This window comes from Octodon degus, unplaced genomic scaffold, assembly GCF_000260255.1.
Source record: "Octodon degus isolate 3935 unplaced genomic scaffold, OctDeg1.0 scaffold00041, whole genome shotgun sequence".
NCBI classification, from domain to species: domain Eukaryota; kingdom Metazoa; phylum Chordata; class Mammalia; order Rodentia; family Octodontidae; genus Octodon; species Octodon degus.
Window position 1 is genome coordinate 15,139,722 of NW_004524617.1, and position 27,836 is coordinate 15,167,557.

A 27,836-nucleotide genomic window follows, 5' to 3' on the forward strand; every position below is an offset into this window, starting at 1 on the left:
TTTTTTTTTCATTCAACTTTATTTTTCTTTTAGAATTCATAATTGTTCAAATTCACCTATGATCCTTTACATACTTGTTAAAATGTGACATTATAATGATCAAAGTGAAATTGGCATTTCAGTTTTTAAGGATCTACAGAGTGTTCAGGGTCTCATTACTAGATCGGAGTCATAGTGATCGGCCTGTTTACAGCCTCCCAAGAGCTGAGATTATAGGCGCACGCTACCTCACCCAGTCTCAGTTGCCTTCTCAGCGCGCCCTGGGGGCTGGGCCAGCACAGCAGGCCTGGACACTTCAGTTTTATTTTATTTTTTTTTAAATCTTTTTTTTTATTTATTTGAGAGAGAGAGAGAGAGAGAGAGAGAGAGAGAGAGAGAGAGAGAGTGTGGTGTGTGTGTGTGTGGCCAGCTCAGCCCACCAGGGGGCGGGGCCGGCCGGCATGTGGTGCTGGGGGATTGAACCGTGGTCCCTGATGCTTTGCCAAGCCAGTTCCAAGTAGGTGCCTTAGACCACCGAGCCATCTCTCCAGCCCCGACACTTCAGTTTTAAAAACCACTAAAGTTTATTTTGAGCTAAGTCAATAACTTACTTTTTTTTTTTTTGAGTCGGGGTTTGAAATAACTTACATTTTAAACACAAAGACATTTTTATTCCTGACATTAAGAAATATGCCCAAGGTTTTTTTTTAAATTAATTTTATTGAGAAACAAATAGAAATAAGACAGTTTCAAAATCGATTAGTAGGACAGTTCCAATAATTAATACATTACATATTGCTGTCTTCATAGTGGTTATTCATAGTATAAGATGCACACTTGATATCCTATCCAAACACTCTTAGGCCAAAATGTTGGCTGTCCATGTAGCCTTTCTTTTTCTCTAATTTTTTATCTGCAATTTTAAGCTGTTTACCCTCCAGAAGAGAAGCTTAATGATATTATTACCCTATAACATAGGCAGTTGAGCTTAACCTCACTATCTGTCTGAATATCAAACATCTTAGACATTCTGATTTGCAATTTAATAGCATTTCATAATGCACTAAAACTTTTATGAGAGTACACCTAGTATTCTTGGATATGCTTATTTCTTTGATTATAATGACAGTGCTATGGTTGCAAGCATATAGCAAACTCACCAGTTTGAACATATTATAGCCCAAATGCCTATGAACCAACAAATGGATAAAACAAGAAGTGAATTTTTTATGTAATGGATTATTACTCCGTCATAAAGGAGAAACTTGAGACATTTATAGCTAAGCAGATGCACCTGGAAGCCATACTCTTAAGTGAAATATATCTGACATGTATGTGTAAATATTGCATTGTAGGGCTGGTGAGATGGCTCAGTGGTCTAAAGCACCTACTTAGAACAAGCTTAGCAAAGCACAGGGACTGCGGTTCAATCCCCCAGCACCACATGCCAGCCAGCCCCGCCCCCTGGTGGGCTGAGCTGGCCACACACACACACACATACACACACACACAGAAATAAATAAATTTTTTTTAAAAATTAAAAATAATATTGCATTGTCTCTGGTGTGAGAAACTGAAAGTGTAAATAAAGACCCAAATGTGTAACAGATACTGTGAAATAGGAACTAATTGTTTGAAAGGAAAAGGAAATGGAGTGGAGAATGGAAAGGAAATAAAAAGAATGGTTAAATGGAAATAAAGCTTTGTAAATAAAGAATGGAAGAGGGATTGGAGCGAGGGGAGGAGAATGAGAAAAAAAATGAACTAAGCTATATCATGTACAGGTACAAATTCCATATGATGAATGTGATAATCATGTATAGCTAAATTGTACCAATAAACAAACTAAAGGTAAAATAAAAATGTGGATATATCAGAAAAAAATAACATGTTTAGTTTTTGTGAATGAATTTTACTTCAATAAAGCTGTTTTGAAGAAAGAATATATTCAGGCCTATTTTGTTTAAAGTCATGTTCATGATTTCAGGACGTTTAATTTTCCTTATGTTATGGTCCAGATAATTAAAGGTATAAGAACTAATATGCCAGCAGCGTTTTATCCCTTTAAAACTATTATGAAATGAGAGCTACCATATCTGCTTTCATATTTGGTGCTATGGCATGAATGCATTTCCCAAACTTCATATATTGGAAACTTAGTCTGTAATATCTATAGCAGTATTAGGGCACTGAGCCTAATGATTCAGTATTCTGACCATGAGAGCTCTACTTTCATTAATGCATTAATGCTTCTATAAAAATGTCTTGCAGGAATGGCTTCTCCCCTTTCTGCTCTTTTGCCATTTGAGGAAGACACAGAATTTACCCCTATAATTCTTCTACTTTTTTCCACATGAAGACAGCAAGAAAGCTTTGATTAGAGTATGATGCCATGATCTTGGACTTCTCAGCTACCAGGACTGTGAAAAAAATTTATTCTTAATAAATTAGTTTTAGGTATTCTATTTTAGACATACAAGGATACAGCAATATTTTGAAAGAATTCTCATCTCTCTTACTTAGGATGAACTTTATAGCTAAGTTAGGAATGGTAGTGGGCAAGACTCATTTATGATATTGGCACTCAAGAAAAAATCCAGCTGCTGATTGTTACTTAGGTAAAGAATATCTGGAAATTCAGACAAGGTCATGCACGAAACACTTCAGGTTTTCAATAGAGAAGTACCATAGCTTTAATAGTATGTTATGGGCTAACATTTGGAAATAACCTAGGAGGCATCATATTTAAAGGGACATAGTCTTTTAATGGAATATCTGCTGTTAAATTCAGGTCCAAAAAGAAAATGTTAAATTTTAAAGATAAAGATAATATAACCTTCAAATTCTTTATGAGTTGAGTGACAATGAAGTTTAAGCACTAAATTGAGTATGTAAATTAACATAACTATATTATGTCATTATATTTTTGTCTCAGTTACTCTTCTCTCATTGCTGGCACAAATATCCCACACTCAAAATGAAGGAAGGAAAGGTTTATTTAGCTCACAGTTACTGGAGGTTTCAGTCCATACTCAGCCAACTCCAAGGCAGAGTGGCTCATGGCAGAGAGCAACAGCTCATGGTAGCAGCAAAGAGAAGAGTGCAAAACGGAGAAGTACCACCAAGAATGGAACAGAGAGGAAGTCTCTCTCCCTTACGTTGCATTCAGGCTATCTGCCCCAGGCTGGGTGTAGTACTCACAACCATAAGCCAAGTGGGTCATGAGTTAATGACAAACTCTATATGTCTGCCCCATGACTGCAGGAAGCTTTGCAAGCCATAACAATTTGTAAAGGGATAAATGCTATCAGGTCACAGGTGACCATGCAGTGCTAAATTAAGTAGTGATGATTTTTTTTGAAGTTTGTGAGACACCATTGTGTTAATTAAGAGAGTAAACTATAGTAATTTGCATGTTAGTAATTTCTCCATATCATTTTGGAAGATTGTATGGAGCAGAAAGACCTCCAAATCAATGATATTAATGAAAAAGTTATTGGAATAATCTTACTTTATTATTTATGTATTTTTTAGTTTTTGGCAGAACCAGGGACTGAACTCAGGCCCTTGCGCTTGCCAAGGAAGTGCTTATTCCACTGAGCTATTTCCCTGGCCCCTGGAATAACCTTGTGTAAAGGATACAGACCTGTTCTGTGGTATTGACAGAAGGTCATAGAAAGTCAAGGGTGGAAAATAGAGAAGAGACCTCATTTTTAGCCTAATGAGTTTAGCAGTTGTAGATGCTCCTATAAAGTCATTAGGGAACACAGGCAAAGAGTTTTAGCACTTACCCATTTGTAAGCTAGGAATGTCTTTCGAAGTCTCCATTATGGTGATACAAGTTCTAAAGCAGGTAAAATGTTTTTTCAAAGTTTAATGTCCTTACATAACGGGATCTTCATGTTATGGGTTCTAATTTAGTAAATTTGCATTTCCAATACTCTCTCAAGAAATGCCTACACTGGGCTGGGGAGATAGCTTAGTGGTCTAAGCACCTGCTTGGAAACTGTAAGGACCCATGTTCGATTCCCAGTACCACATGCCTTGCAGGCCCCAGAACCCTGGGCACATTTTCTTGGCCTCTGAGATGGGGCATGCTGATCCACACCTGTAATACAATCTCTAGGAAGGATGAGACAGAAGGATCACTAGGAGATCAAGCGGCATAGCTGGACACTATACCAATTAATTAATTAATTAAAAAAATTAAAGTGATGCCCAAACTACTATTTTAGAGAACTCACTTTGAGTTGCATGGCTCTTGTCATCTGTTGTATTCTGAATGCTTCATACTTTACTTTCACTTCTATGGTCCTCTTATATTTGTTATTTCCATGTCTTGGCCATTATTTCTTTTCTGGATTCTTTCACCCAGCAGCCAATTTTAGATGGATTTATGACGACAAAATGGAACTTGGTTTATTAATATTGTCTATATTTTGAGGTGAGAGATATGTGTGTCATTGCACTTATATGATAGAAGGCACTATAGGTGTCCACTCATGTTTTTTTTCAGTATGGGTTTCCCACTGTATTTTTATGATGTAGGACATTTTTTAGTGTTCAGACACCATTCAGCTCATGTACCTAGAAGGCTAAAATGACTGCACCACCAGCTATTGACAATGACTGACAGAAATAGTTGTACTGATATGAAAGCTCCCTTACCTCTCAGTTTAGAAAATATTTTTCCAAAATTTCATTTAGAAACAAATAGCAATGAGACAGTTTCAAATCAAATTGGTAGGACAGTTCCAATAATCAACACATTCCATACACACTTCCTAGTGCTTATTCACTGTACAAGATGCAGACATGATATCCTTTTAACAAACACTATTAGAACAAATCCCTCTATTCATTAAGAGATGTAAATATATATCCATCCTAACCATTTTGAATACACAGATACAAAATGGATATTCATTTGTATCCACTTTTGTTCAGTTCAGTCATTTGAATATTATAGGTGTGTTAACTCAGCAAATATTGTAAAAGAGTCCAGTAGTCCATAATAGTACTGGGGCTTAGGCTTCACTGGCAATGTCAGAAATTGTTGACCAGAGTCCTTTACAGCTCAACATAACAGCATGGTGTTACTTATTATACTTCGTTTTTATACTTTTCTGCTGGATGGTTAAGACCAAGGTAAAGCAGAACCTATGCAAAAAGAGTTGTAGCTTTTGGATCTGATAAGGTCAGTGAAATCCCCTCAGCCATGTGGATGAGTCACAGCCATTGCTTGGCCAATATGCTCTCTGTGAAAGCCTGAGAGAATGTTTTCTCTCCATGTGACTCTCCTTAGGCACACTCTACATCATTGATCACTTTCCTATTTGGCCTCATAATCTCCTTGATCAGAAAATTTGAGACACTACCGAGTTACATGATGTAACAGTGCAAGTTCTCATATGTCCTGAGGCTTAATTGACCTTGGAAGTCTAGTGCTAAAATGTTGGTTTTCCTTGGGTACCTCCTCTTTCTCTAATTTTGGTCTCCAAACTTAGGTTGTTAACCATTCAAAAGACAAGCTTATTGTTATTACCATACAACCTACGCTGTTAAGCTTAGATTCACTGTCTGGCTGAACATTAAATATCTTAGGTATAACATGGAACAGGTATTTTTCATCAAGTATTGATACGTTGAACTTTAAGTGCCTATGGAATATGATGAAAAAACGTTAAAAAATAAAACATTTTGAAAATAAGCATAAAGAATTATATAATTCTTATGTTTACACATGAGAACAGAAATCTAACCATATATAACCTTGTAGCAGGACAGTCCTACAACATTCCTTTTCCTGTCTCCTGCATTCATTCACCACCCCCTTCTTTTTGAACAATCATCTACCTGAGAGACAGCATGGCAGCAACTGGCATGTCATGACAATCATCCCATACTCAGAAGAACAGAATGACAGGCAATCCAAGCATGAACTTACTATTGCAAATTGCCACTTCAGTGTAGTTGTTTAACTCACAGGTTTCAGTATATATAATTAGTCAGGGTGAGAATCACTCCACTTAACTGCTAGATTCAAAAATCTTCTGAAGATACTCATGATCATTGCCCTAACCATGTTCTACATATAACTGTATGGCTTGACACTGTCATGTTTCCTAGCTCTTCTGCTTTCCCTCTCCTAATTCTTTAGTCTTCAAGTTACTGCTTTAGTTTTAGTTGGATTATACTTTTCTATTAGTAGTTTTTTTTCTTTTGAGTTCTTATACTAGGGAAAATATACAATATTTACAAAAGTGTGTCTGGTTTATTCCACTTATGAGTATATCTTCAAGTGGCTTCTACTTCAATATAAATGTTTCGAGTTTATCATTCTTTATAGCTGAGTAATACTCCATTATATAAAAATACAACATCTTTTTCTTCCATTCCTTAGGTGATGGGCATCTTGCTTGTTTTCAAGATTTGGCTATCACAAATTGTGCTGCTATAAACATAGGCACACATATATCACTATGGTGTGATGTTTTCAGAACCTCTGGGAAATTTCCCAGTAGAAGAATAGCTGGTTTAAATGGGATTTCCAGTCCAAGTTTTCTAAAGAGTCTCCACACTGATTTCCATAATGATTGCACCAGTCTACATTCCCACCAGCAGTGGAGAAGGGTTCCATTTTCACCACAGTCGCTCCAACATTTCTTGCTGGTTAATTTCTTCATGATAGCCATTCTTTCTGGGGTGAGATGATATCTCACTGTTGTTTTAATTTGCATTTCGCGGATGGCTGTGTTCTGGAGCATTTTTTCATATATTTATTCGCTTCATTAATTTCATCCTCTGAGAAGTGTGTGTTCATCTCCGATGCTCATTTCTGGACTGGATCTTTAAAGTTTAAGGCCTTGGTGTTTTCAGTTCTTTATAGATTCTAGAGAGCAGACCCTTGTCTGAGTACTTATTAGTCATGATTTTTTCCAATTTTTCAGGTTGCCTTTCACTTTGTTGTTAATTTCTTTGGATGTGCAAAAACATTTCAATAAGAGCAGGTCCCAGGTGTTAATTCTTTCAAGTGTTTTCCGTGTGATTTGATTTTTGTTCATGAACTCTTTGACTATGCCTATGTCTTCAAGAGTTCCTCCTAATTTCTCTTCCAAGAGATTTAGTATTTCTGTTTTAATGTTTAGATCTTTAATCTATTTTGATTTTAGTTTAGTGCATGGTGATAGACCTTGGTCAAGTTTTGGTTGTCAGCATGTAGAGAGCCAGTTGTGCCAGTACCATTTGTTAAAGAGCTATCTTTCTTCCAGTGAGTATGTTTGGCCACTTTATCAAAGATACGGTGTCTGAGTGTGTTTATAGACGCTTCAGCATCTTCTAATCTATTCCATTGATCCTCAGGTCCATTTTGTTGCCAGTACCATGCTGGCTTTATCACAGTAGCCTTATAGTAGAATTTCAAGTCAGGAATTGTAATGACTCTTGCCTTGTCTTTATTGTCCAGGATTGCTTTTGCTATTCTAGGTCTTTTCTTGTTTCAAATAAATTTTAGGAATGATTTCTCTAGCTCTATGAGGAATGATGGTGGTAGTTTGATAGGGATTGAATTAAATCTGTGCAGCAATTTTGGGGATATGGCCATCTTCACAATGTTGGTTCTTCCTATCCAGGAGCATGGAATATCTTTCCATTTTCTTAAATCCTTTACAATCTCTTTTTTCAGAGTACTGTAATTTTCCTTGAAAGATCTTTGACTTCTTTAGTTAGATGAATTCCAAAGAATTTCATTTTCCTTGGGGCTATTGTAAAAGATATTGTTTCTATAATTTCCCTCTCAGTGTGTCTGCTATCTGTAGAGAAATGCTATTGACTTTTTGGTATTGACTTTATAACCTGCTACACTACCGAATTTCTCTATTAATTCTAGTAGCTTCTTGGTGGAATTTTTTTATGTCTTCCAAGTAAAGTATCATGCCATCTGCAAATAAAGATAATTTAAATTCTTCTTTGCCTATTATTATTCCTTTTATTTCTTTCTCTTGTCTAGTGGCTGTAGCTAATGATTCCAGAACTACATTGAATAGGATTGGTGATAGAGGACATTCTTGTCTTGTACCAGATCTAAGAGTAAAAGATTTCAGTTTTTCCCCATTTAGGATTATGTTAGCTGTTGGGTTTTCATAAATGGCTTTTAGCAGAATGAAGTAGAGGCCATCTATTCCAATTTTCTGTTGGACTTTGAACATGAATGAGTATTGGACTTTGTCAAAAGACTTTTCTGCATCAATGGTGATGATAATGTGGTTTTTAGTTTTGCTCTATTGATATAGTGTATTACATTTATAGATTTTTGAATATTGAAACATCCTTGCATCCCTGTGATGAATCCTACCTGGTTATGGAGTGTGATCTTCTTGATGATTTGCTGTATTCTGTTTGCTAGGATTTTATTGAGTATTTTGGCATCTATGTTCATGAGGGAGATTGGCTTGTAGTTCTCTTTCTAAGTTGCGTCTTTCCCTGACTTTGATATCAGTATAATACTTGCTTCAAGGAATAATTTTGGGAGGATTGCTTCCTTTTCAATTTCATAGAAGAGTTTGAGGAGTATAGGGACTACATCTTCTGTGAATGTCTTGTAGAGTTCAGCTGTAAATCCACCCAGAACTGGACATTTCTTTCCCGGTAGGTTTTTAATTACATCTCATATTTCATTGGCTGTTATTGGTCTATTGATAGTGGTTATATCTTGTTGATTCAGTTGTGGTAATTTGTACCTTTGTAGGAATCTGTCCATTTCTTCTGTGTCTTCTATTCGGTGAGAGTAAAGATTCTCAAAGTAGCTATTGATAATCTTCTGAATTTCCACTGAGTCTGTGGTAATTACACCCTTTTTATTCCTTCTTGCTTGTATTTGAATTTTTTCCCCTTTTTGATGAGGTTAGCTAGGGGTTTATCAATTTTATTTAATCTTTTAAAGAACCAGCATTTTGTTTTCTTAATTCTTTGAATTGTTTTCTTCATCTCTATTGAATTAATTTCAGCTCTAATCTTTATAATTTCTTCCCATCTTTGGGCTCTGGTTTTGGTTTGGTCTTCCTTTAGTAGTTGTTGAAGGTGAAGCATTAGGGTATTTATCTTTTTCCTGTTCTGTTTTCCTAATGTGTGAGTTCACAGTTATGAATTTCCCCCTGAGAGCTGCTTTCATTGTGTCCCATAAATTCCTTTAAGTTGTGCTTGGAGAGGCTGTGGGGAAAAAGGAACCCTTCTCCACTGCTGATGGGAATGTAGACTGGTGCAACGTTATGGAAATCAGTGTGGAGAGTCCTTAGAAAAGTTGGACTGGAAATCCCATTCAAATCAGCTCTTCCTCTTGTGGGAATTTTACCGTAGAATCAGAAAACATCATATCATAGGGGCATATGTGTGCCTATGTTTATAGCAGCACAATTTGTGATAGCCAAATCTTGAAAACAACCAAGATGCCCTTGACCTGAGGAATGGTTGAAAAAAAATGTGGTATTTTTACACAATGGAATATTATTCAGCTATTAAGAATGATAAACTCTAAGCAATTATATTGAAGTGGATGCCACTTGAGGGTATACTCATAAGTGAAATAAACGAGACACACATGTGTAAAATATCGCATAGTTTCCCTAGTATAATAACTCAAAAGAAAAAACACAAATAGAAAGATGTAATACAAGTATAAGGAAAGCAGGCTTTCGAGGAGTAACTAGTAAAGAAGGAAAGGTGAATTTGCATTGAATTGTAGATATTGTTGAATTTCTTGTTTAATTTCATTTGTGACCCATTGGTTCCTGAGTAGGGCATTATTTAATTTCCATGTATTGAAGAATTTTTTCTGATTTCTCCTGTCATTTATTTCCAGTTTCATTGCACTGTGGTCAGATAATGTGCATGGGATAATTTCTGTTTTCTTGCATACAGTTAAGCATGACCTATGGGCCAGTATGTGGTCCATTTTAGAAAATGACCCATGTGCAGCTGAGAAAAATGTGTATTCAGCTGTGTTTGGGTGGAGCCCTCTGCATATGTCCACCAAGTGCATTTGTTTCAAGCTCTGGTTCTCTTCTGTTATTTGTTTGCTAAGTTTTTGTCTGGTTGATCTATCTTTTTGGGATAAGGGGTGTTTAGGTCTCCTGTTAAGGTTTTGCTATTAGATATCAGATTTTTCATGTCCATTAAGATTTGCTTTATATAGTTGGGTGCTCCTGTGTTTGGTGCATACATATTTATAAGCGTGACCTCTTCCTCTGAATTTTTCCCCTAACCATTATATAGTGACCTTATTTATATAGCTTGATCATTGTTGGTCTGAAGTTGAGACTGTCTGAGAATAGGATTGTTACCCCTGCTTTTTTCTGAAGTCCTGGGGCTTGTAGTATTGTGTTCCATCCTTTCACTTTCAGCCTATGAATGTCTTTATGAGTTAAATGTGTTTCTTGTATACAGCATATTGTTGGATTTTGTTTCCTAATCCACTGTGCCAGTCTATTTCTCTTAATTGGAGAATTGAGTCCATTTACACTGATGGTTAGAATTGAGATGTATTGACTTATGGTTGACATTTTATTTACCTGTTGTCATTTGCTCCTTTTTCTCCTGTGTTTAATTGCTTGTCCTATTCAGTTGGTTTCTTCTGAACTCACTCGTACAGTTCTGATCATTTTGGTCCCTCTCTAGAAAATCTTTTAGTGTCCTGTGTAGGGTTGGCTTTGTCATCATGAAATTCTTTTGTTGTTCTTTTTCATGAAAGTGTTTCACTTCTCCATCATATTTGAGCGAGATTTTTGCAGGGTACTGTAGTCTGGGCTGGAATTTGTTTTCATAGAGGACTTGAAGTACTCTGCTCCATGTTCTTCTTGCCTTCATAGTTTGTTAAGAGAAGTCAGCCATAATTCTGATAGGTTTTCCTTTGAATGTGATCTGCTTCTTTTCTCTAGTGGCTTTCAGTATATTATTCTTGTGCTGAATTTCTGGGATCTTGACTAATATATGTTTCGGTGTGTTTTTCATTGGGTTGAGGTTACATGGCGTTCTGTACACTTCAGTTACCTGAGTGTCAGATTGTTTCCTCATATTTGGGAAGTTTTCTGCTATTACTTCTGCCCATTTTTTTTAATGTCATTTGTATTGACTCCTTCTTTCTCATTGATGCCTAATAGCCTCACATTCTTCATCTTTGCATCATCTTACAAGTGGTGGACTATTTTTTCCTGCATCCTTTTTGTTTTTAAGAGATCCTTTCTAATCTTTTCTCTAACTGCTCCAGCATCTTCAAGATCTGAAACTCTGTCTTCACTTTCACTTAAACAGTTTTTCAAGCTTGTGATTGAGATTTTCATTTCCTCTATATCTCTTTGACTCTGCTTCATGCGATCTATTTCTTTCCTGTATTGCTCATTCAAGGAATCCGTCATTTTTCTAATATCCTCTATTTTTTTGTCAATGTCTTCTTTAGAAGCAGTTGTAAGTTCTTTTTCAGATTGGGTTTCCTCCCGTTGTTTCTATAGTTGCTTCTTTACTTCAGATGCTATGAGTTCTGAGAATTCTTTTTTTTTATTTCAGCAAAGAATTCCGCTGTGTTCCTCTGTAACTTTCTTCTGTTGCTTATTTACTATCGGCACTATTAATTTGTACGTTTGAGCAGAGCTAGTAGAAAAGAATTCTGCTCTGAGTTCCTCTATGACTTTCTGCTGTTGCTCATTTACTATAGATGCTATTAATTCATACATTTGAGAGAGCTAGTGTCCTCTGCATTTGTTCTGGGTGGGCATTGGGTTTCCTCCATATGTTTCTGCATTTGATTCTTTACTGCAGATGTTATTAATTAGTGGATTTCTTTTTTCATTTCCAATCTGAGTTCCACTATACCTTTCTGCAGCTGTTTCTTTATTTCAGAAGCCATTGATTCATTGCTTTGAGCTGTGCGATTCCAAATTTGTTCTGTGTTACTGCCCTCTGCACTTGTTATGGATGGGCTTAGGTTCTGAGATTGCATTTTGTTGCTTCTCATTGTCATTTTGTGTAGCACTGTCTTCTGAACTTTGTTGTAGATCTTTGTTGCAGTTATAGCCTTAGCACCTACTGAAATTCAGGTGCAGATCTACAAAGTTTGGATTTATCCAGTTGTGCCTTGCTTGGGTTTGTCTGCTCTACTCACTTCCTTCCTGTTGCTGCACTTAGGGGTGAACCTGTTGTGCCCCTTTGGGAAGATGTTCTGTCCTGGAATAGCTGGGTGGTTCTGTCCCCTACACTCTCTTCAGGGATTGCAGCTGAAGGCTTTAACATCAGGCCTGTATGCCAGGCCTGAACTGAGTCTGGAGGGGACAACTTGGAGTAGGAGGGAGAGGCAGCTCTCCCACACACTCACAGGGTTGGACTAGTACTGGATCTGGGGTTTCCCAGAACACAACAGAAATTCCTACTCTGTTTAGGGTGGGGGTACTATGGAGTGATGGGGGGTGTCCCAAGAGGGTGAAAGAGGGTGTCTCCCACTCTGCTCCTAGGTTGAGACCGGTATGTCATGCCAGCACAAGGTAGCCGAAAGCTCTCCCACGCACTCATCAGGCCTGGGCTAGGACTGGATCTGGGGGTTCCCAGAATGAAGCAGAAATTCCTACTGTGCAGGCGGGGTAGGGGAAGTGCTGTGGAGTGGTGGGGGGCATCCCAAGGGGGTGGAAGAGGGTCTCACCTATGCTGCACCTTGGCTGGAATGAGAAGTTCCCTCCTTCTCAGGGTAGCCAGAAGCTCTCCCACACACTCACTGGGCCTGGGCTAGGACTGGGTCTACTAATTGGATTTTAAACTATGTCACTGCTATGTTTCTCAATAAAATTATGGGAAAAATAAGAAAATGGAAAAAGAAAAAAAAGTTAAACATTAACTGCTCTTTTCAATAGACCAAGCAAAAGCCATTATTTATCTTTCTTTTTTACTCCTATAATGGTATCTCTTCAAGGCTCAACTCCTTAGTACATTTCTCTTTTTTTGTGTAAATCAAAGACATTGTTGATAGTAAGATGAGTGTACACAAAGTATCACAAGGAAATAGCGTGTGGAGTGAAAGAGAACACTTATGAGGATGGAACCATGGAGTATAAGATGTGTAGTTATGACCCAAATAAAAGTGTAAAAACAAGCAGTGGCCAGAAGGGAACAACAAAATCAAGAATATTCTTATCTTCTATGCCAGTTAATTCTATTGAGTTCTAGCCCTCTATATCGACTGGTTTTTGGAAACTTAACCTGAATGTGAAAGATTCTACAAAGAAATTCAAAATTAATACTTTACTTGTCCCTCTGTATTAATACTCAGTAAATAGGCAAGTAACCACGACTATGAGTTATTGCTTTGAAATCCTCAATATCTATGAAATCAGGCATTTACTTCTTTTCATTCTTTAATGCCCCAGTCTAGTTGAAATTGCTATCATTTCATGTTTACAAAGGTCTCCAATTTTGATATCTTTATTCAGTTCTTAATAAGACAATCAGACTGATCACGTGACTATCTGGAGATTGAGGGATCTCTATTCTTCTCCAAAGGAATTCCAAACTTCTTAGGTAGCCAAATGTACTGAGACCTTCATGCTTTTCTCTTACCATTCTGCTCTTAGTGCACTAAGTTCTCCCATCATGAGCTACTGGTACTTCCTGAAATTTTCCTTCTTGCTTCTGGTCTTATGCATAAGAAGTTCCTCATCTGGAACTTTATTTCCCTAATCCTTTCCCTGGATGGATTTGCTAATTATTTAAGGCTCAGTTTGATTGTCAAATTCTATGGCAATCTTTTGTAATTTCCAAAGAATAAGGCTGTAGTCCCCCAACCCCACTGGTGCAGTGCTTTCTTTCTATTTTGCGACATTACCACTCTGCACTATAATTACAGTAAGTACTATGTTTTACCACTAGATTGTAACCTCCCTTGAGCTGAGAGACTGTTATCATTATTATTAATTATTGTATTCCCACTGCTTGTTATAAAGTAAGGGTAAAGTGATTTTTTTAATGAATGAAAGAAGTGACTCACCAGCTTCAAATGTAGAGAGGATATTTAACCAAGACTGAGAATAACTGAAGATGATGCTTGCAACTTGGAAGTTATCAATGCGTTCAGCAATAGTAGTTGTATTTGAATATGTGATACAATGTTTGTGATGCTATATAGGTCAGACTTGACTTGTGAATTAAGATAATAAGAAAAATTCTAGACATTTTGGGAAAAATGTTAAGGATGGGACCAATGTTCAAGAAACACTCAAGTGTTCATTAAATCCCAATTAATACTTGGTTTGTGATGATATAATACTGTTTTCACATTAAGACATATTTTATACATTGACAGCTTACCTTGAAAATTATGAATAATTATACCTGAACAGATGATTAAAAACAAGGACTAATTTGAGCTTGGCAAATATACTGTTGGAAACAACTAGTAATGTAACTAAGTAATATAAATTAATACTTACAGGGAATTAGAATGGTTTGTTGTCACACATCATGGAAGGATAAGAAATTTTTGCTTCGAAGGCCATTTGATTTAAACTTTGCAAATATCATATATAGGAAGGAAGTAACCCTAAATAACTCATTTAAGCAACAAAATACACAGTCTTAGAGGATTTACCTACCCTGTCTGTGGTGTTTTCGCACTTTTCTGATATACAAGATGAATAAAAGTTCCGGGAGTACAGATTATTATTAAGTGTGAAGTGTCAAAAATGTGCTGTATTTCAAGTATGCCTGAGGTACACTTCTTCCAAATTTTACAGACACTGCTACATTTTATTCATAAAGTGTCTCTCACTCAAATACTTGGAGCATGTCACAGGACAGATAAAATATTGGAGATGTAACTAAAAGATTATAAATTATATACAGAATATAACATGGCCTTAGAAGAGTTTTCAATTATATATATATTTCTCTGTTTTTAAGAGAATTAAAAATGGGTTAGAGAAAAATACTTAAGGAACAAAGATATCTTTCGTTTAAAGAAACTCTTCATAAGTTTTGTAACAAACAACTATTACACTAAAATAAGTTGCAATGAAAACAGATTTTTTTAGAGACATGATTACATCATACTGTGAAAAAATAACAAATATACTTATTTGTTTTTCTTTTTTCCATAATTTTATTGAGAAACAAATAGCAATGAGACAGTTTCAAACCAAATTGGTAGGACAGTTTCAATAATTAACACACTGCATACACTTTTCCTAGTGGTTATTTGCTGTACAAGATGCAGACATGATACACTATTTACAAACACTATTAGAACAAATCCCTCTATTCATTAGGAGAATGTAACTATATATCTATCCTAACCATTTTGAATATACAGATACAAAATGGACATGGATCTACATCCCTCTTTTTGTTTAGTTCCGTTATTTGAATATTATAGGTGTGTTAACTCAGCAAAGTATTCTAAACGAGCCCAATAGTAAATAATAGTATTAGGTCTTCCACTTCATTGGCAATGTCAGAAATTGTTTACCTGAGTCCCCTACAGCTCAACATAACAGCATGGCTTTACTTCATATACTTCGTTTTTATTCTTTTCTGCTGGATGGTTAAGACCAAGATAAAGTAAGACCTACACAACAAGAGTTGTAGCTTTTGGGTCTGATAAGGTCAGTGAAATCCCCTCAGGATTTTTTCTGAGACAGTGTACCTCAGATTGTAGATCTTTTGTCAGTGTCAGTCAAGTGGATGAGTCACGGTCATTGCTTGGCCAATGTGCTCTCTGTGAAAGCCTGAGAGAATGTTTTCTCTCCATGTGACTCTCCTTAGGCACACTCTACATCATTGATCACTTTTCTCTTTGGCCCCATAATCTACTTGATTGGAAAATTTGGCACACTACTGAAGAGTAGTTACTTAAGACTCAGGACATATGAGAACTGGTACATGATGCTACAGTACCAGTTCTCATATGTCCTGAGTCGTAAGTGACCTTGGCAGTCTAGGGTCAAAATGTTGGCTTTCATTGAAGCCCTCCTTTTTCTCTAATTTTGGTATGTAAACTTAGGTTGTTAATCCTCCAGAAGACAAGCTTTTATTATTACCACACAACCTAGGCTGTTAAGCTTAAGCTCACTCTCTGATTATCAATCATCTTAGGGATAACATGGAACAGGTATTTTTTTGAACAGGTATTTTTTATCAAGTATTGATATGTTGAATTTTAAGTCCATACAGAATATGATGAAAAAATGTAAAAATTAAAATATATTGTAAAAATAGGCATAAAGAATTATATAATTCTTATGTTTACATATAAGTCCAGAAATCTAATCATATACAACCTTGAAGCAGGACAGTCCCACAACATTCCTTTTCCTTTCTCCTGCCTTCATTCACCACCTCCTTCTTTTTGAACAGTCATCTACAGGAGAGACAGCACAGCAGCAACTGGCATGTCATGACAAGCAGCCTGTATTCAGAAGCCCAGAATGACAGGCACTTTAAGCATGAACCTACTATTACAAATTGCCATCTTCAGTGCAGTCGCTTAGTTCACAGGTGTCAGTATATATAGTTAGTCAGGGTGAGAATCATTCCAATTAACTGCTAGATTATAAAATCTTCTGGAGATTCTCAGGATCATTACCTTGCCCATCTGGTACATACTACTGTGTGGCTTGTCGCTGTTATGTTTCCTAGTTCTTCTCCTTTCCCTCTCTTAATTAGTTAGTCCTCAAGTTCTTTCTTTCCTTTTACTTGTATTACATCTTTCCTTTGTATTTCTTTCTTTGAGTTCTTATAATAGGGAAACTATATGATACTTACACATGTGTGTCTGGTTCTTTTCACTTATGAGTATATCTTCAATTGGCATCCACTTCAATAAAAAAGCTTCGAGTTTATCATTCATTGTAGCTGAGTAATACACTATGGTATAAAAATACCACATCTTTTTCATCCATTCCTCAGGTGATAGGCATCTTGGTTGTTTCAAAGATTGGGCTATCACATGTTGTACTCTATAAACATGGGTGCACATATATCACTATGGTATGATGTTTTGAGTTCTTTTGAAAAAATTCCCAGAAGAAGGTTATCTGGATTGAAGGGGATTTCAAGTCCTAGTTTTCTCAGGAGTCTCCACACTGATTTCCCTAAATGGTTGCACCAGTCTACAGTCCCACCAGCAGTGGAGAAGGGTGCCTTTTCCCCCACAGCCTCTCCAACATTTGTTGTTGGGTGATTTCTTTATGATAGCCATTCTTTCAGGGGTAAGATGATATCTAAATGTTGTTTTAAATTGCATTTCACTGATTGCTAGTGATGTGGAACTTTTTTTCATATATTAATTCCCTTCTTTAATTTCATCCTTTGAGAAGTGTGTGTTCATCTCAGATGCCCATTTCTGGACTGAGTCATTAAATCTTGGGGCCCTAGTGGTTTTTAGTTCTTTATAAATTCTCGAGAGCAGACCTTTGTCTGAGTACTTATTTGTCAAGATTCTTTCCAAATTTTTGGGTTGTCTGTTCACTTTGAAGGTAATTTCTTTTGATGGGAAAAAAATTCACAGTAAGAGCCAGTCCCAGTTGTTATTTCTTTCTAGTGTTTCCTGTGGGTTTTCATTTTTATTCATGAACTCTTTGCCTATGCCTGTCTTCAAGAGTTCCTCCTACATTCTCTTCCAGGAGATTTAGTGTCTCTGTTTTAATGTTTAGATCTTTAATCCATTTTCACATTAGCTTAGTGCATGGTGATAGACCTGGGTCAAGTTTGAGTTTTCCGCATGTAGAGAGCCAGTTTTTCCAGCACCATTTGTTAAAGAGTCTATCTTTTTTTCCAGTGAATATGTTTGGCCCATTTGTCAAAGATAAGGTGTCTGAGTGTGTGCGTAGGGGCTTCAGCATCTTTGAATCTATTCCATTGATCCTCAGATCTGTATTGTTGCCAGTACCATGCTGATTTTTTCACAGTAGCCTTGTAGTATAATTTGAAGTCAGGAATTGTAATGCCTCCTGCCTTGTCTTTATTTCCCAGGATTGACTTTGCTATTCTAGGTCTTTTCTGGTTTCAAATAAATTTTAGGAATGATTTCTCTAGCTTTGTGAGGTATGTTTGTGGTAGTTTGATAGGGATTACATTAAATCTGTACAGCAATTTTGGGAGTATGTCCATCTTCACAATGTTGGTTCTTCCTATCCAGGAGCATGGAATAGTTTTCCACTTTCTGAAATCCTCTACAATCTCTTTTTTCAGAGTACTGTAATTTTCCTTGGAAAGATCTTTGACTTCTTTAGTTACATTAATTCCAAGATATTTCATTTTCCTCAGTGCTATTGTAAGAGGTATTGTTTCTATAATTTCCCTCTCAATGTGTTTGTTATCCATGTAGAGGAATGCTATTGACTTTTGGGTATTGACTTTGTATCCTGCTATGCTACTGAATTTCTGTATTAATTCTAATAGCTTCTTGGTGGAGTTTTTTGTGTCTTCCAAGTAAAGTATCATGTCATCTGCAAATAAAGATAATTTAATTTCTTCTTTACCTATTCTTATTCCTTTTATTTTTTCTCTTGTCTAATGGCTCTAGCTAATGATTCCAGAACTACATTGAGTAGGAGGGGTGATAGAGGACATTCTTGTCTTGTACCATTTCCAAAAGATTTCAGTTTTTTCCCATTTAGAATTATGTTTTCATAAATGATTTTTGTCTGATTGAAGCAGAGACCATCTATTCCAATTTTCTGTAGGACTTTGAACATGAATGAGTGTTGGACTTTTTTAAAAGCCTTTTCTGCATTAATGGAGATGATCATATGATTTTTAGTTTTTGCTCTATTGGTATAGTGTATTACATTTATAGATATTTGAATATTGAACCATACTTGCATCCCTGGGATGAATCCTACCTGGTCATGGTGTATGATCTTCTTGAATGTTTGCTGTATTCTATTTACTAGTTTTTTATTGTAGATTTTGGCATCTATGTTCATGAGGGAGAAAGGCCTGTAGTACTCTTTCTTAGTTGCATCTTTCCCTTGTTTAGTATCAGTATAATACTTGCCTCCAGGAATGATTTTGGAAAGATTGCTTACTTTTCAATTGCATTGAAGAGTAGAGGAATATAGGAAATTCATCTTCTGTAAATTTCACGTAGAATTTTGCTGTGAATCCATCCAGGTCTGGACTTTTCATTGTTGGTAGGGTTTTTTATTACATCTCATATTTCATTGGCTGTTATTGGGCTACTGAGAGTGGTTATATCTTGTTGATTCAGTTGTGGTAATTTGTGCCTTTCTAAGAATCTGTCCATTTCATCTGTGTCTTCTATTCTTTGAGAGTAAAGATTCGCAAAGTAGCTATTGATAAGCTTCTGAATTTCCACTGGGTCTGTGATAATTTTCCCCTTTTCATTCCTTATTGCTTGTATTTGATTTTTTTCTTTCCTCTTTTTGATGAGGTTAGCTAGGAGCTTATCAATTTTATTTAATCTTTCAAAGGACTGGCTTTTTGCTTCCTTAGTTTTTTGCCCTGTTTTCTTCGTCTCAATTGAATTAATTTTTGCTCTCATCTTTATGATTTCTTCCCATCTTTGTGCTCTGGGTTTGGTTTGCTCTTCCTTTTCTAGTTGTTGAAGGTACAGTATTAGGGTATATATTCGTTCTTGTTCTGTTTTCCTAATGTATGAGTTCACAGCTATGAATTTCCCTCTGAGAACCACTTTCATTGTATTCCCCAAGTTCCTATAAGTTGTGCTTGAATTTTCATTTAGTTGTAGATATTGTTGAATTTCTTGTTTAATTTCATCTGTGACCCATTGGTTGCTGTGGAGGGTGTCATTTAATTTCCATGTGTTTACTGTTTTTTTCTGGTTTCTTTTGTCATTTATTTTGCTTCATTGCACTGTGGTGAGATAATATACATGGGATGATTTCTGTTTTCTTGCATATGATAACAAACATACATATAGCAATAATAATTTAAATTCTAATTATAAAGAATTTTTTCTAGAAATCAAATTATATACTATCAGGAATTTATCTATATTCCATTTTAATGCACAGATCTTCTATACCTTTGCAAATTTATATAAGTGAAATATTTCATAATGCATGTGCATTACATGAAATGTCAATATTTATTATTCTGTACAAAATAGTTAATGTCTCTGTCCCCTTTGTATGTATGATGATAGCTCTTAACAAATAATTTTATTAATTCATCTGTTTACTCATGCAATAAATATTAATTGAAAACCTACCTTGTGATAGGTTCTATTCTAGCTTCAATAGCTTTAGCAGAGAAGATGAAGACATTCGTATCCTCAAGAGATTAGTATTTGAAATGGAAATAATGTATCACATGCCATAACATGGTGATAAAGTGATATTAAGAAATTAAAGCCTTGTTGGAGTTTGGACAATTATAGGACAGTTGATAAGTTACTTTACTGTTAAGATGGCCAAGGAATCACTTTATGTACCCCAAAAAATCAAAGCATAAGAACTCCAATTGCTAAGTCAAAAAAGAAAATATGAATTATATCTTTTTAGCATACAAATAGAATACCTTTCGATGCTAGCAGTAGCTAGAAGTTAAATATGAAAAAGATGCAGAAGCTTAATTATATTTCATTTTATATGAGAAATACAAAATATAAATAAAGATCAGAGCAAAAAATAGACAATATAAAATAATGAGGTGTGTCTTTAGCATATGACAAGAGAATAAAGAAACAGTGGGAGGGGAAGGGGAAGGAAATGAGATTGAAACAGTGAATTTTATACTTCCAGAAAGATGGCAAAATGTTATAGTGAATAGCAGAGAAAGAACCACTTCAAGATTTAGTGTCCAGATGCTGGAATATAGCAATGTGACCATGACAAGAATGAGCAAAGTAGATCCTTGAGACCCAGCAAAGATCTGACATGAGAAATGAAGTCAATTGGGAGAGCAAAGAGAAAGGCCTCAGGGCCAGGGAGATAGATCAATGGCCTAAGCACATGCCTGACAAACTCAAGGTCCTGAGTTCAATCCCAAGTACAGAGAGAGAGAGAGAGAGAGAGAGAGAGAGAGAGAGAGAGAGAGATTGAGAGAGAGATATTGAGAGAGAGACAGACAGACAGACAGAGAGACAAGCAGACAGACAGAGACAGAGACAGACAGACAGACCACAATGCAGAAGAACGTGGTAGCAAGTGGTATTTTCACCTTAATCCCTGGCTCACTGCACAGGAATAGTATCTCACACCTGCAGACTCATGGTGATTACTGATGAACCCAGATGCCTCCATGAAGAAATACATCAAGGGAATCGAGCAGTGGATTCAACAGACTGAAGTGGATGGTGAGATATTTGGGTTTAGATGTCTCCAAAATGGCCAGTACCATCTGGAAGAGGAGTCAACTGAGTTTGGAACTCAACATCACTGTGGTCTGGCTCCAAATAGTGGCTTCCAGTGTTAGAGTAATGCAGAACTGGGCTCAAACTGGCAGGAGATCAACGAGCTGAGTTCAAGTTGGGAGGGGACATAAGAGTGCTACAGGCTTCTTCTCTTGCCAGTTTGAGCCCAAAAAAGGGGTATACCGATGAATGTCCATTTTGTATCTGTATATTCAAAGTGGTTAGGATAGATATATAGTTGCATTCTCTTAATGAATAGAATTATTTGTTCTAATGGTGTTTGTAAATAGGATCACAAGTCCGCATCTTGTACAGCAATTAACCACTAAGAAGAATATATGCAGTGTGTTATTTGTTGAAACTGTACTTCCGATTTGTTTTGAATCTGTCTCATTGCTGTTTATCAATAAAACTTTGGAAAAATAAGCAAATAAATTAATTGCCAACTCAAAAAGAAAAAAGAGTGCTTCACGCTGAGCTAATTGGATTCCTGCCTCATAGCCAGAAACCAGCCTGAATTTCAGTGGAACTAAGGTTGCAGCTTTGTTGAGATTATCCACTATCCCACTATAAATCTACAGCTAGCTTTCTGGGATTAATCAACATGGATCTGGGATCTATCTGCTTAATCTGTCTACCAGTGACAGCAGAGACACCTTGATGTGATAGCTTTTGTCTTCTTTTCTATTTTTTATTTTCTTTTCTCTTGATTATTTATTTTAGTTTTGATAAGAGTGTGAACATCATTTCAAGTTTGTTGTTATTGTTCTGCTCTTGTTTATATTTCTTCCTTCTTTTTCCTTCCTATTTTCACCAGTTTTTCGAGTTTTGTGTAACCTTCCAGCTTCACTTCTAGTCTCTTCTTCTATTTCTCTATTTTCCACCTAACCCATTTTAAATGTTCTCCCCTGAGGTCAAAATAACCATAATGAGGGTATAATTACTGTATATAATTTGCTTGTTTGTTTTAGATTTTGTTTTATAACTGAAAGTCTAGTTCATTTGGTTAAAGGTGGAAAATTAATAGCTATCACAGTTTGTCATTTTCCAGCCTGTGTTTGATGCCATTTATATTATTGATGCATTATTTTACCCAAGATGACATAATTGTTCTAATCAGTTGTTCTTCTGGGAAGGCTAAGGCTGAGATTAACAAAAGATCATAAACAATATTATAGACTACTGTCAAAGAACCAGAGGCTAGACCAACTAGGCAGCAACTTTTCATCCCAACAAATGGAAGAAGTAGGAGCTTGCAACAGTTTCAAGACTCATTAGCCCCAAATCTATACATGGACAACACTTCCAAGAAATACTTTTTGTTGAGTTAAAGGGTTGTCAATACTAGCAATAAAACCCTCTGCAAAAGCAACCTATAAGCATCACCCCAAAAACTAAATAAGAAAGAAATTCAGGAAAACATAGAAAAGAGATGCAAGCTCAGACTTCCAGCTCCCCAAAGGCAAACCCAAGAGTCACTGAAGTAGAACAATTCAAAAGTCACCCACCTGGACACTCTGAAGAGGTAACAGCAGAAGTAACAAAGGAGATGAAAGAGGTTCTTGAAAATTTGAATTATGAATACTTTCTCAGAAATCATGACCATAATGAAGTACATGATTAGTGACTTTAGAGCAGACACAGATTAAAGATTAGAGGAATTTAGGCTATTGATGGAAGCCATGGATGTCTGGCATAAAGAAGTAATGGAATACATGAAACAAATTCTAACCAATATGTAGGAGATTGAAAATTCCATTGAAGGCCCAGGGAGATAGCTCAGTAAAATAAGTGCTTGCCTGGCAAGCACAGGGTCCTGAGCTCAATCCCTGTTACAAAAATAAATCCATTTAAAATGCACTTGAACAACCGTCTACCCAAGAGACATCATAGCAGCAACTGGCATGTCATGACAAGCAGCCCATATTCAGAAGACCAGAATGACAGGCACTCCAAGCATGAAAGAAACTACTATTACAAATTACCATCTGCAGTGCAGTAGCTTAGTTCACAGGTATCAGTATATATAGTTAGTCAGGGTAAGAATCTTTCCAATTAACTACTGGATTCAAAAATCTTCTGAAGATTCTCAGGATCATTGCCTTGCCAATCTTCTACATATAACTGTATGGCTTGACTTATTCATGTTTCCTAGCTGTTCTCCTTTCCCTCTCTTGATTAGTTAGTCCTCGAGATCCCGCTTTCCTTTTACGTGTATTATACCTTTCTATTTGTATTTCTTCTTTTGAATTCTTATACTAGGGAAACTATATGATATTTACACATGTGTCTCTGGTTTATTTCACTTATGAGTATATGTTCCAGTGACATCCACTTCAATATAAAGGCTTCAAGTTTATCATTCTTAATAGGTGAATAATACTCCGGTGTGTAAAAATACCACATCATTTTCAACCATTCCTCAGGTGATGGGCATTTTGGTTGTTTCCAAGATTTGGCTATCACAAATTGTGCTTCTATAAACATAGGCACACATATATCCCTATGATATGATATTTTCAGGTCCTCTGGGAAAATTCCCAGTAGAGGAATAGCTGGTTGAGATGGGATTTCCAGTCCAACTTTTTTAAGGAGTCTCCATAATGATTTCCATAACAGTTGCACCAGTCTACATTCCCAGCAGCAGTGGAGAAGGGTTCTATTTTCCCCACAGCCTCTCCAACGTTTGTTGTTGGGTGATTTCGTTATGATAGCCATTCTTTCTGGGGTGAAAGAAATAAAAAAATAAAATGTTAAAAAGAAGAAAATAAAATAAAATTCTTTGTTAGTACTTTTTGAAAAAAAATAGATAAGTCTAAAAATAAAAGAAGAAGTAAAGACATGCTGTTATGTTGAGTTGTAGGGGACTCAGGTCAACAATTTCTGACATTGCCAGTGAAGCAGAATGCCCAATACTATTATGGGCTACTGAACTCTTTTAGAATATTTTGCTGAGTTTACACACCTATAATATTCAAATAACTGCACTTACAAAAGAAGGGGATACAGATGAATGTCCATTTTGTATCTGTGTATCCAAAATGGTTAGGATAGATATATAGTTACATTCTCTTAATGAATATAGGGGTTTGTTCTAATGGTGTTTGTAAATAGGATATTATGTCCGCATCTTGTACAGCAATTAACCACTAGGAAGAATATATGCAATGTGTTAATTATTGAAACTGTCCTACCAACTTGGTTTGAAACTGTCTCATTGCTATTTGTTTCTCAATAAAATTATGGGAAAAATAAAAATAAAAATAAATAAATAAGAAAAAAATAAAAGAATAAAATGCATTTGATCTTAGGGAACTACACTTGATCTCACATGTAGCAGAATCAGACAATCTGTGGACACACTATTAGACATAGAAGACAGGATTTAAGTTCGTAATCAAGAAAAGAACGTTTTTCAAAATATAGAAGTAACCCCAAAAATTCAGTCTAATAGCTGCTATATGATACAAGGAAGAACATAAGATTGACCAGAGTCATTGTAAAAGCAGGAGATTGCACAAATGACAGCAAAACCTATGAAGAGAAGTAATGCCTTCAAGCTTGCTAAGTATAGTATGGAAAAAGAAATTGGCATACAGTTAAGGGAGGCATTTAGAGCTCTAATTAGCCCTGATAAAATATTTGTATGCTAAAGTATATAATAGCTAACATTCCAGAAATTAAATACAAATACAGAATAATACAGGCTGGGAGAAAAGAAACAGATCTTCTGTAAAGTAAAGTTCATCAGAGTCAACACAGACTTCTCAACACAAACTCTCAAGTCAAGGAAAGTTTGCTTGAAGTATTACAAATCTTAAAAGAAGACAACTTCCAGCACAGATTGTTGTGCCCCACAAAAGTATTTAGAATTGATGGAGAAATGAGATACTTACAGAACAAAGAATACTTGAAGAAAATCATCACTTCCAAATTAGCACAATACAATGTTCTGAAAGACATTATAGAAAGATAATGAGGACTACAATTCCACAAACTACAGCAGAATCAATTCATCAGGCATGCAATAACTAAGTGGGGTTGGGGGAGGGAATCAACAGGAAAATAACATGAAAGGGATTATGTAATACAAATCACTTATAACTAGCAATGAAAATAGTCTCAATTCACCAGCCCAAAACAAAACAAAACAAAAAAAACAAAACAAAACAAAAAAACAAAAAACAAACAAACAAAAAAAAAACAGATTGGCAAAATGATCAAGAAGATAGATCCAACATATGCTACATACAAAAACACATTTTCTCCCTTGTATTTTAGGGAAAGGTCTACAAGGTATTCAGTGTCTCACTACCAGATCGGACTCTTAGCGACTCTCCTGTTTACAGCCTCTCAAGAGCTGGGATTACAGGCATGCGCCACCCCACCCAGTCTCAATTGCTATCTCAGAGTACCTTGGGGATTGAACCCCTAGCCCCTGTGCCTACTTGCAGGTGCTTTAACACACTGAGCTATTTGGCCAGCCCTAAGAACACATTTAATTGAAAAGAAAATTCCCTAAGTGAAATTCAAGGAACAGAAAACAATACACCATATGACAAGAACTCACTAAAAAAAAAAAAAGAAAAAAAGAAAAGAAAGGATAGCTAATCTACTTTTTGAGAAAATGAATTTCAAGCCAAGACTCCATAAGAGAGACCAAGAAGATCACTACATCCTTGTAAAGGGAAGAATGTAAAAGGTAACTTCAATAATCATAAATGCATATTGGCCAAATATCAGTGCATTCAAATATAAACATAACAAATATTAATAGACATGAAAAGTCAAATAGGCTTAATTGTATTGGGAGACCTCAATACCTTATGAGCACAAACAGGCAGAACAAATACACACAAAATTCAAAGAAATATCAGAGCTGAACCAACACTATGAACAATATACTTAGTAGATATCTGTAGAGTGTTCTATCCCACAACATCAGAATACACATTCTACTTAGTGGAACACAGGACATTCTTCAAAATAGAGTATATACTAGCTCATAGAATATGTTTTAATAAGTTCAACCAAATTGAAATAATACCATGCATATCATCATTCCATAGTGCAAACAAATTAGAATACTCAGATCAGGAAAACTAAGCAAGTACAAATAAACCTAATGGTGAGCCACAAACTTCTAGGAAAACAAGGGTAAGGTAAGCCAAAAACTGATATGAAGGAGGAAATTATAAATATCAGAGCAGAAATTAATGTACTGAAGACTAAAAAATACAAAGAATGAATGAATTATGCAAACTCGAGGAAGAAAAATCACAGTGTTGATGTATGATACTTTTGTCATATTGAGGCAACAGAACTTAATTAGGAGGTTTAAAGTAAAGTCTTCAAATTGTGCTGGGAAAGTGTTAGTATTAGAAATTGTTTAACAAAGCCTTGAAAAGAAGTCAGTTTTAGAAAATAGGATTTATTATTTCTGCATAAATATAAGAAGAAGTTTCCATTTTTTTCTAACAGTATAAACATGGTATAAAAGTTGATAGAATAAAATCATAAAATTTCAACGATGCACTTAGGTTCTTAATTTTTAAATAAAATAATGGTTTAAGACTAAGATTTTATTTACTCATATTGTGTGCAAAAACTGGGATAACAAGAGTTTACTTTTGCAGGTAAATGTATTAAAAAGCCATAAAAAGAAATGGTAAACAATATTTTTATAAAAATTCACATGTATTTTATGTTAAAATTGAAATATTTCCATTACAAGCAATGATGTTTGAGCTATCATGTCTTAAAAAGCCTGGATATACACTCTATATGACTTATACTATATCTATATCATTTAACATTAATATTTGAGATTCATTTTAGATTTTAAACTTAATTTTAAAATTTCATGTACATTTTACATGCAAAAGGAAATATATTTTCACTTACTATTTTGAAATTACTAAAGAAAAATTCAATAATTTTTTAGCTAAATCTTTGTGTATAATGATCTTTGTGTATATCTCCATTTTCTTTTATTCCTAGTGATTACTTTCCTAGGTTTCATATTTTTTTAAATTTTATAACATTTTTGTTTATGGAATTTGATCCTTGGTACCAAAAGTAATTTATTTATGAATTTCTAAAAGTTTTTAAAAAGAGAAAAAAAACAAATAATAGAAATGATACAGAATTTCAGTAAACAAAATTATAGGAGTGTAACAGTGGCGTTTTGCTTTGTTTTTTGTACCAGGGATCAAACACAGGACCATGCACTGGCCAGGAAGGCGCTTAAGTTACTGAGCTATCTTCCCAGCTCTCAGCAATGGTTTTTATATTGCATAGGGTTATCTTTGAATTAGTTACTCAGATTAGCAGATATAAACATGCAAAATTGGTCAAAAATTAATAAGGAGAGAGAAAAAATCAAGTATTAACTTCTCCTTTTAGTACACAAGCAGAAATCAGCAATACAATTATCCAAGCTGTCCTATGCATATACATATACATTTCTTTTTCCCTTCCTTCTTTCTTT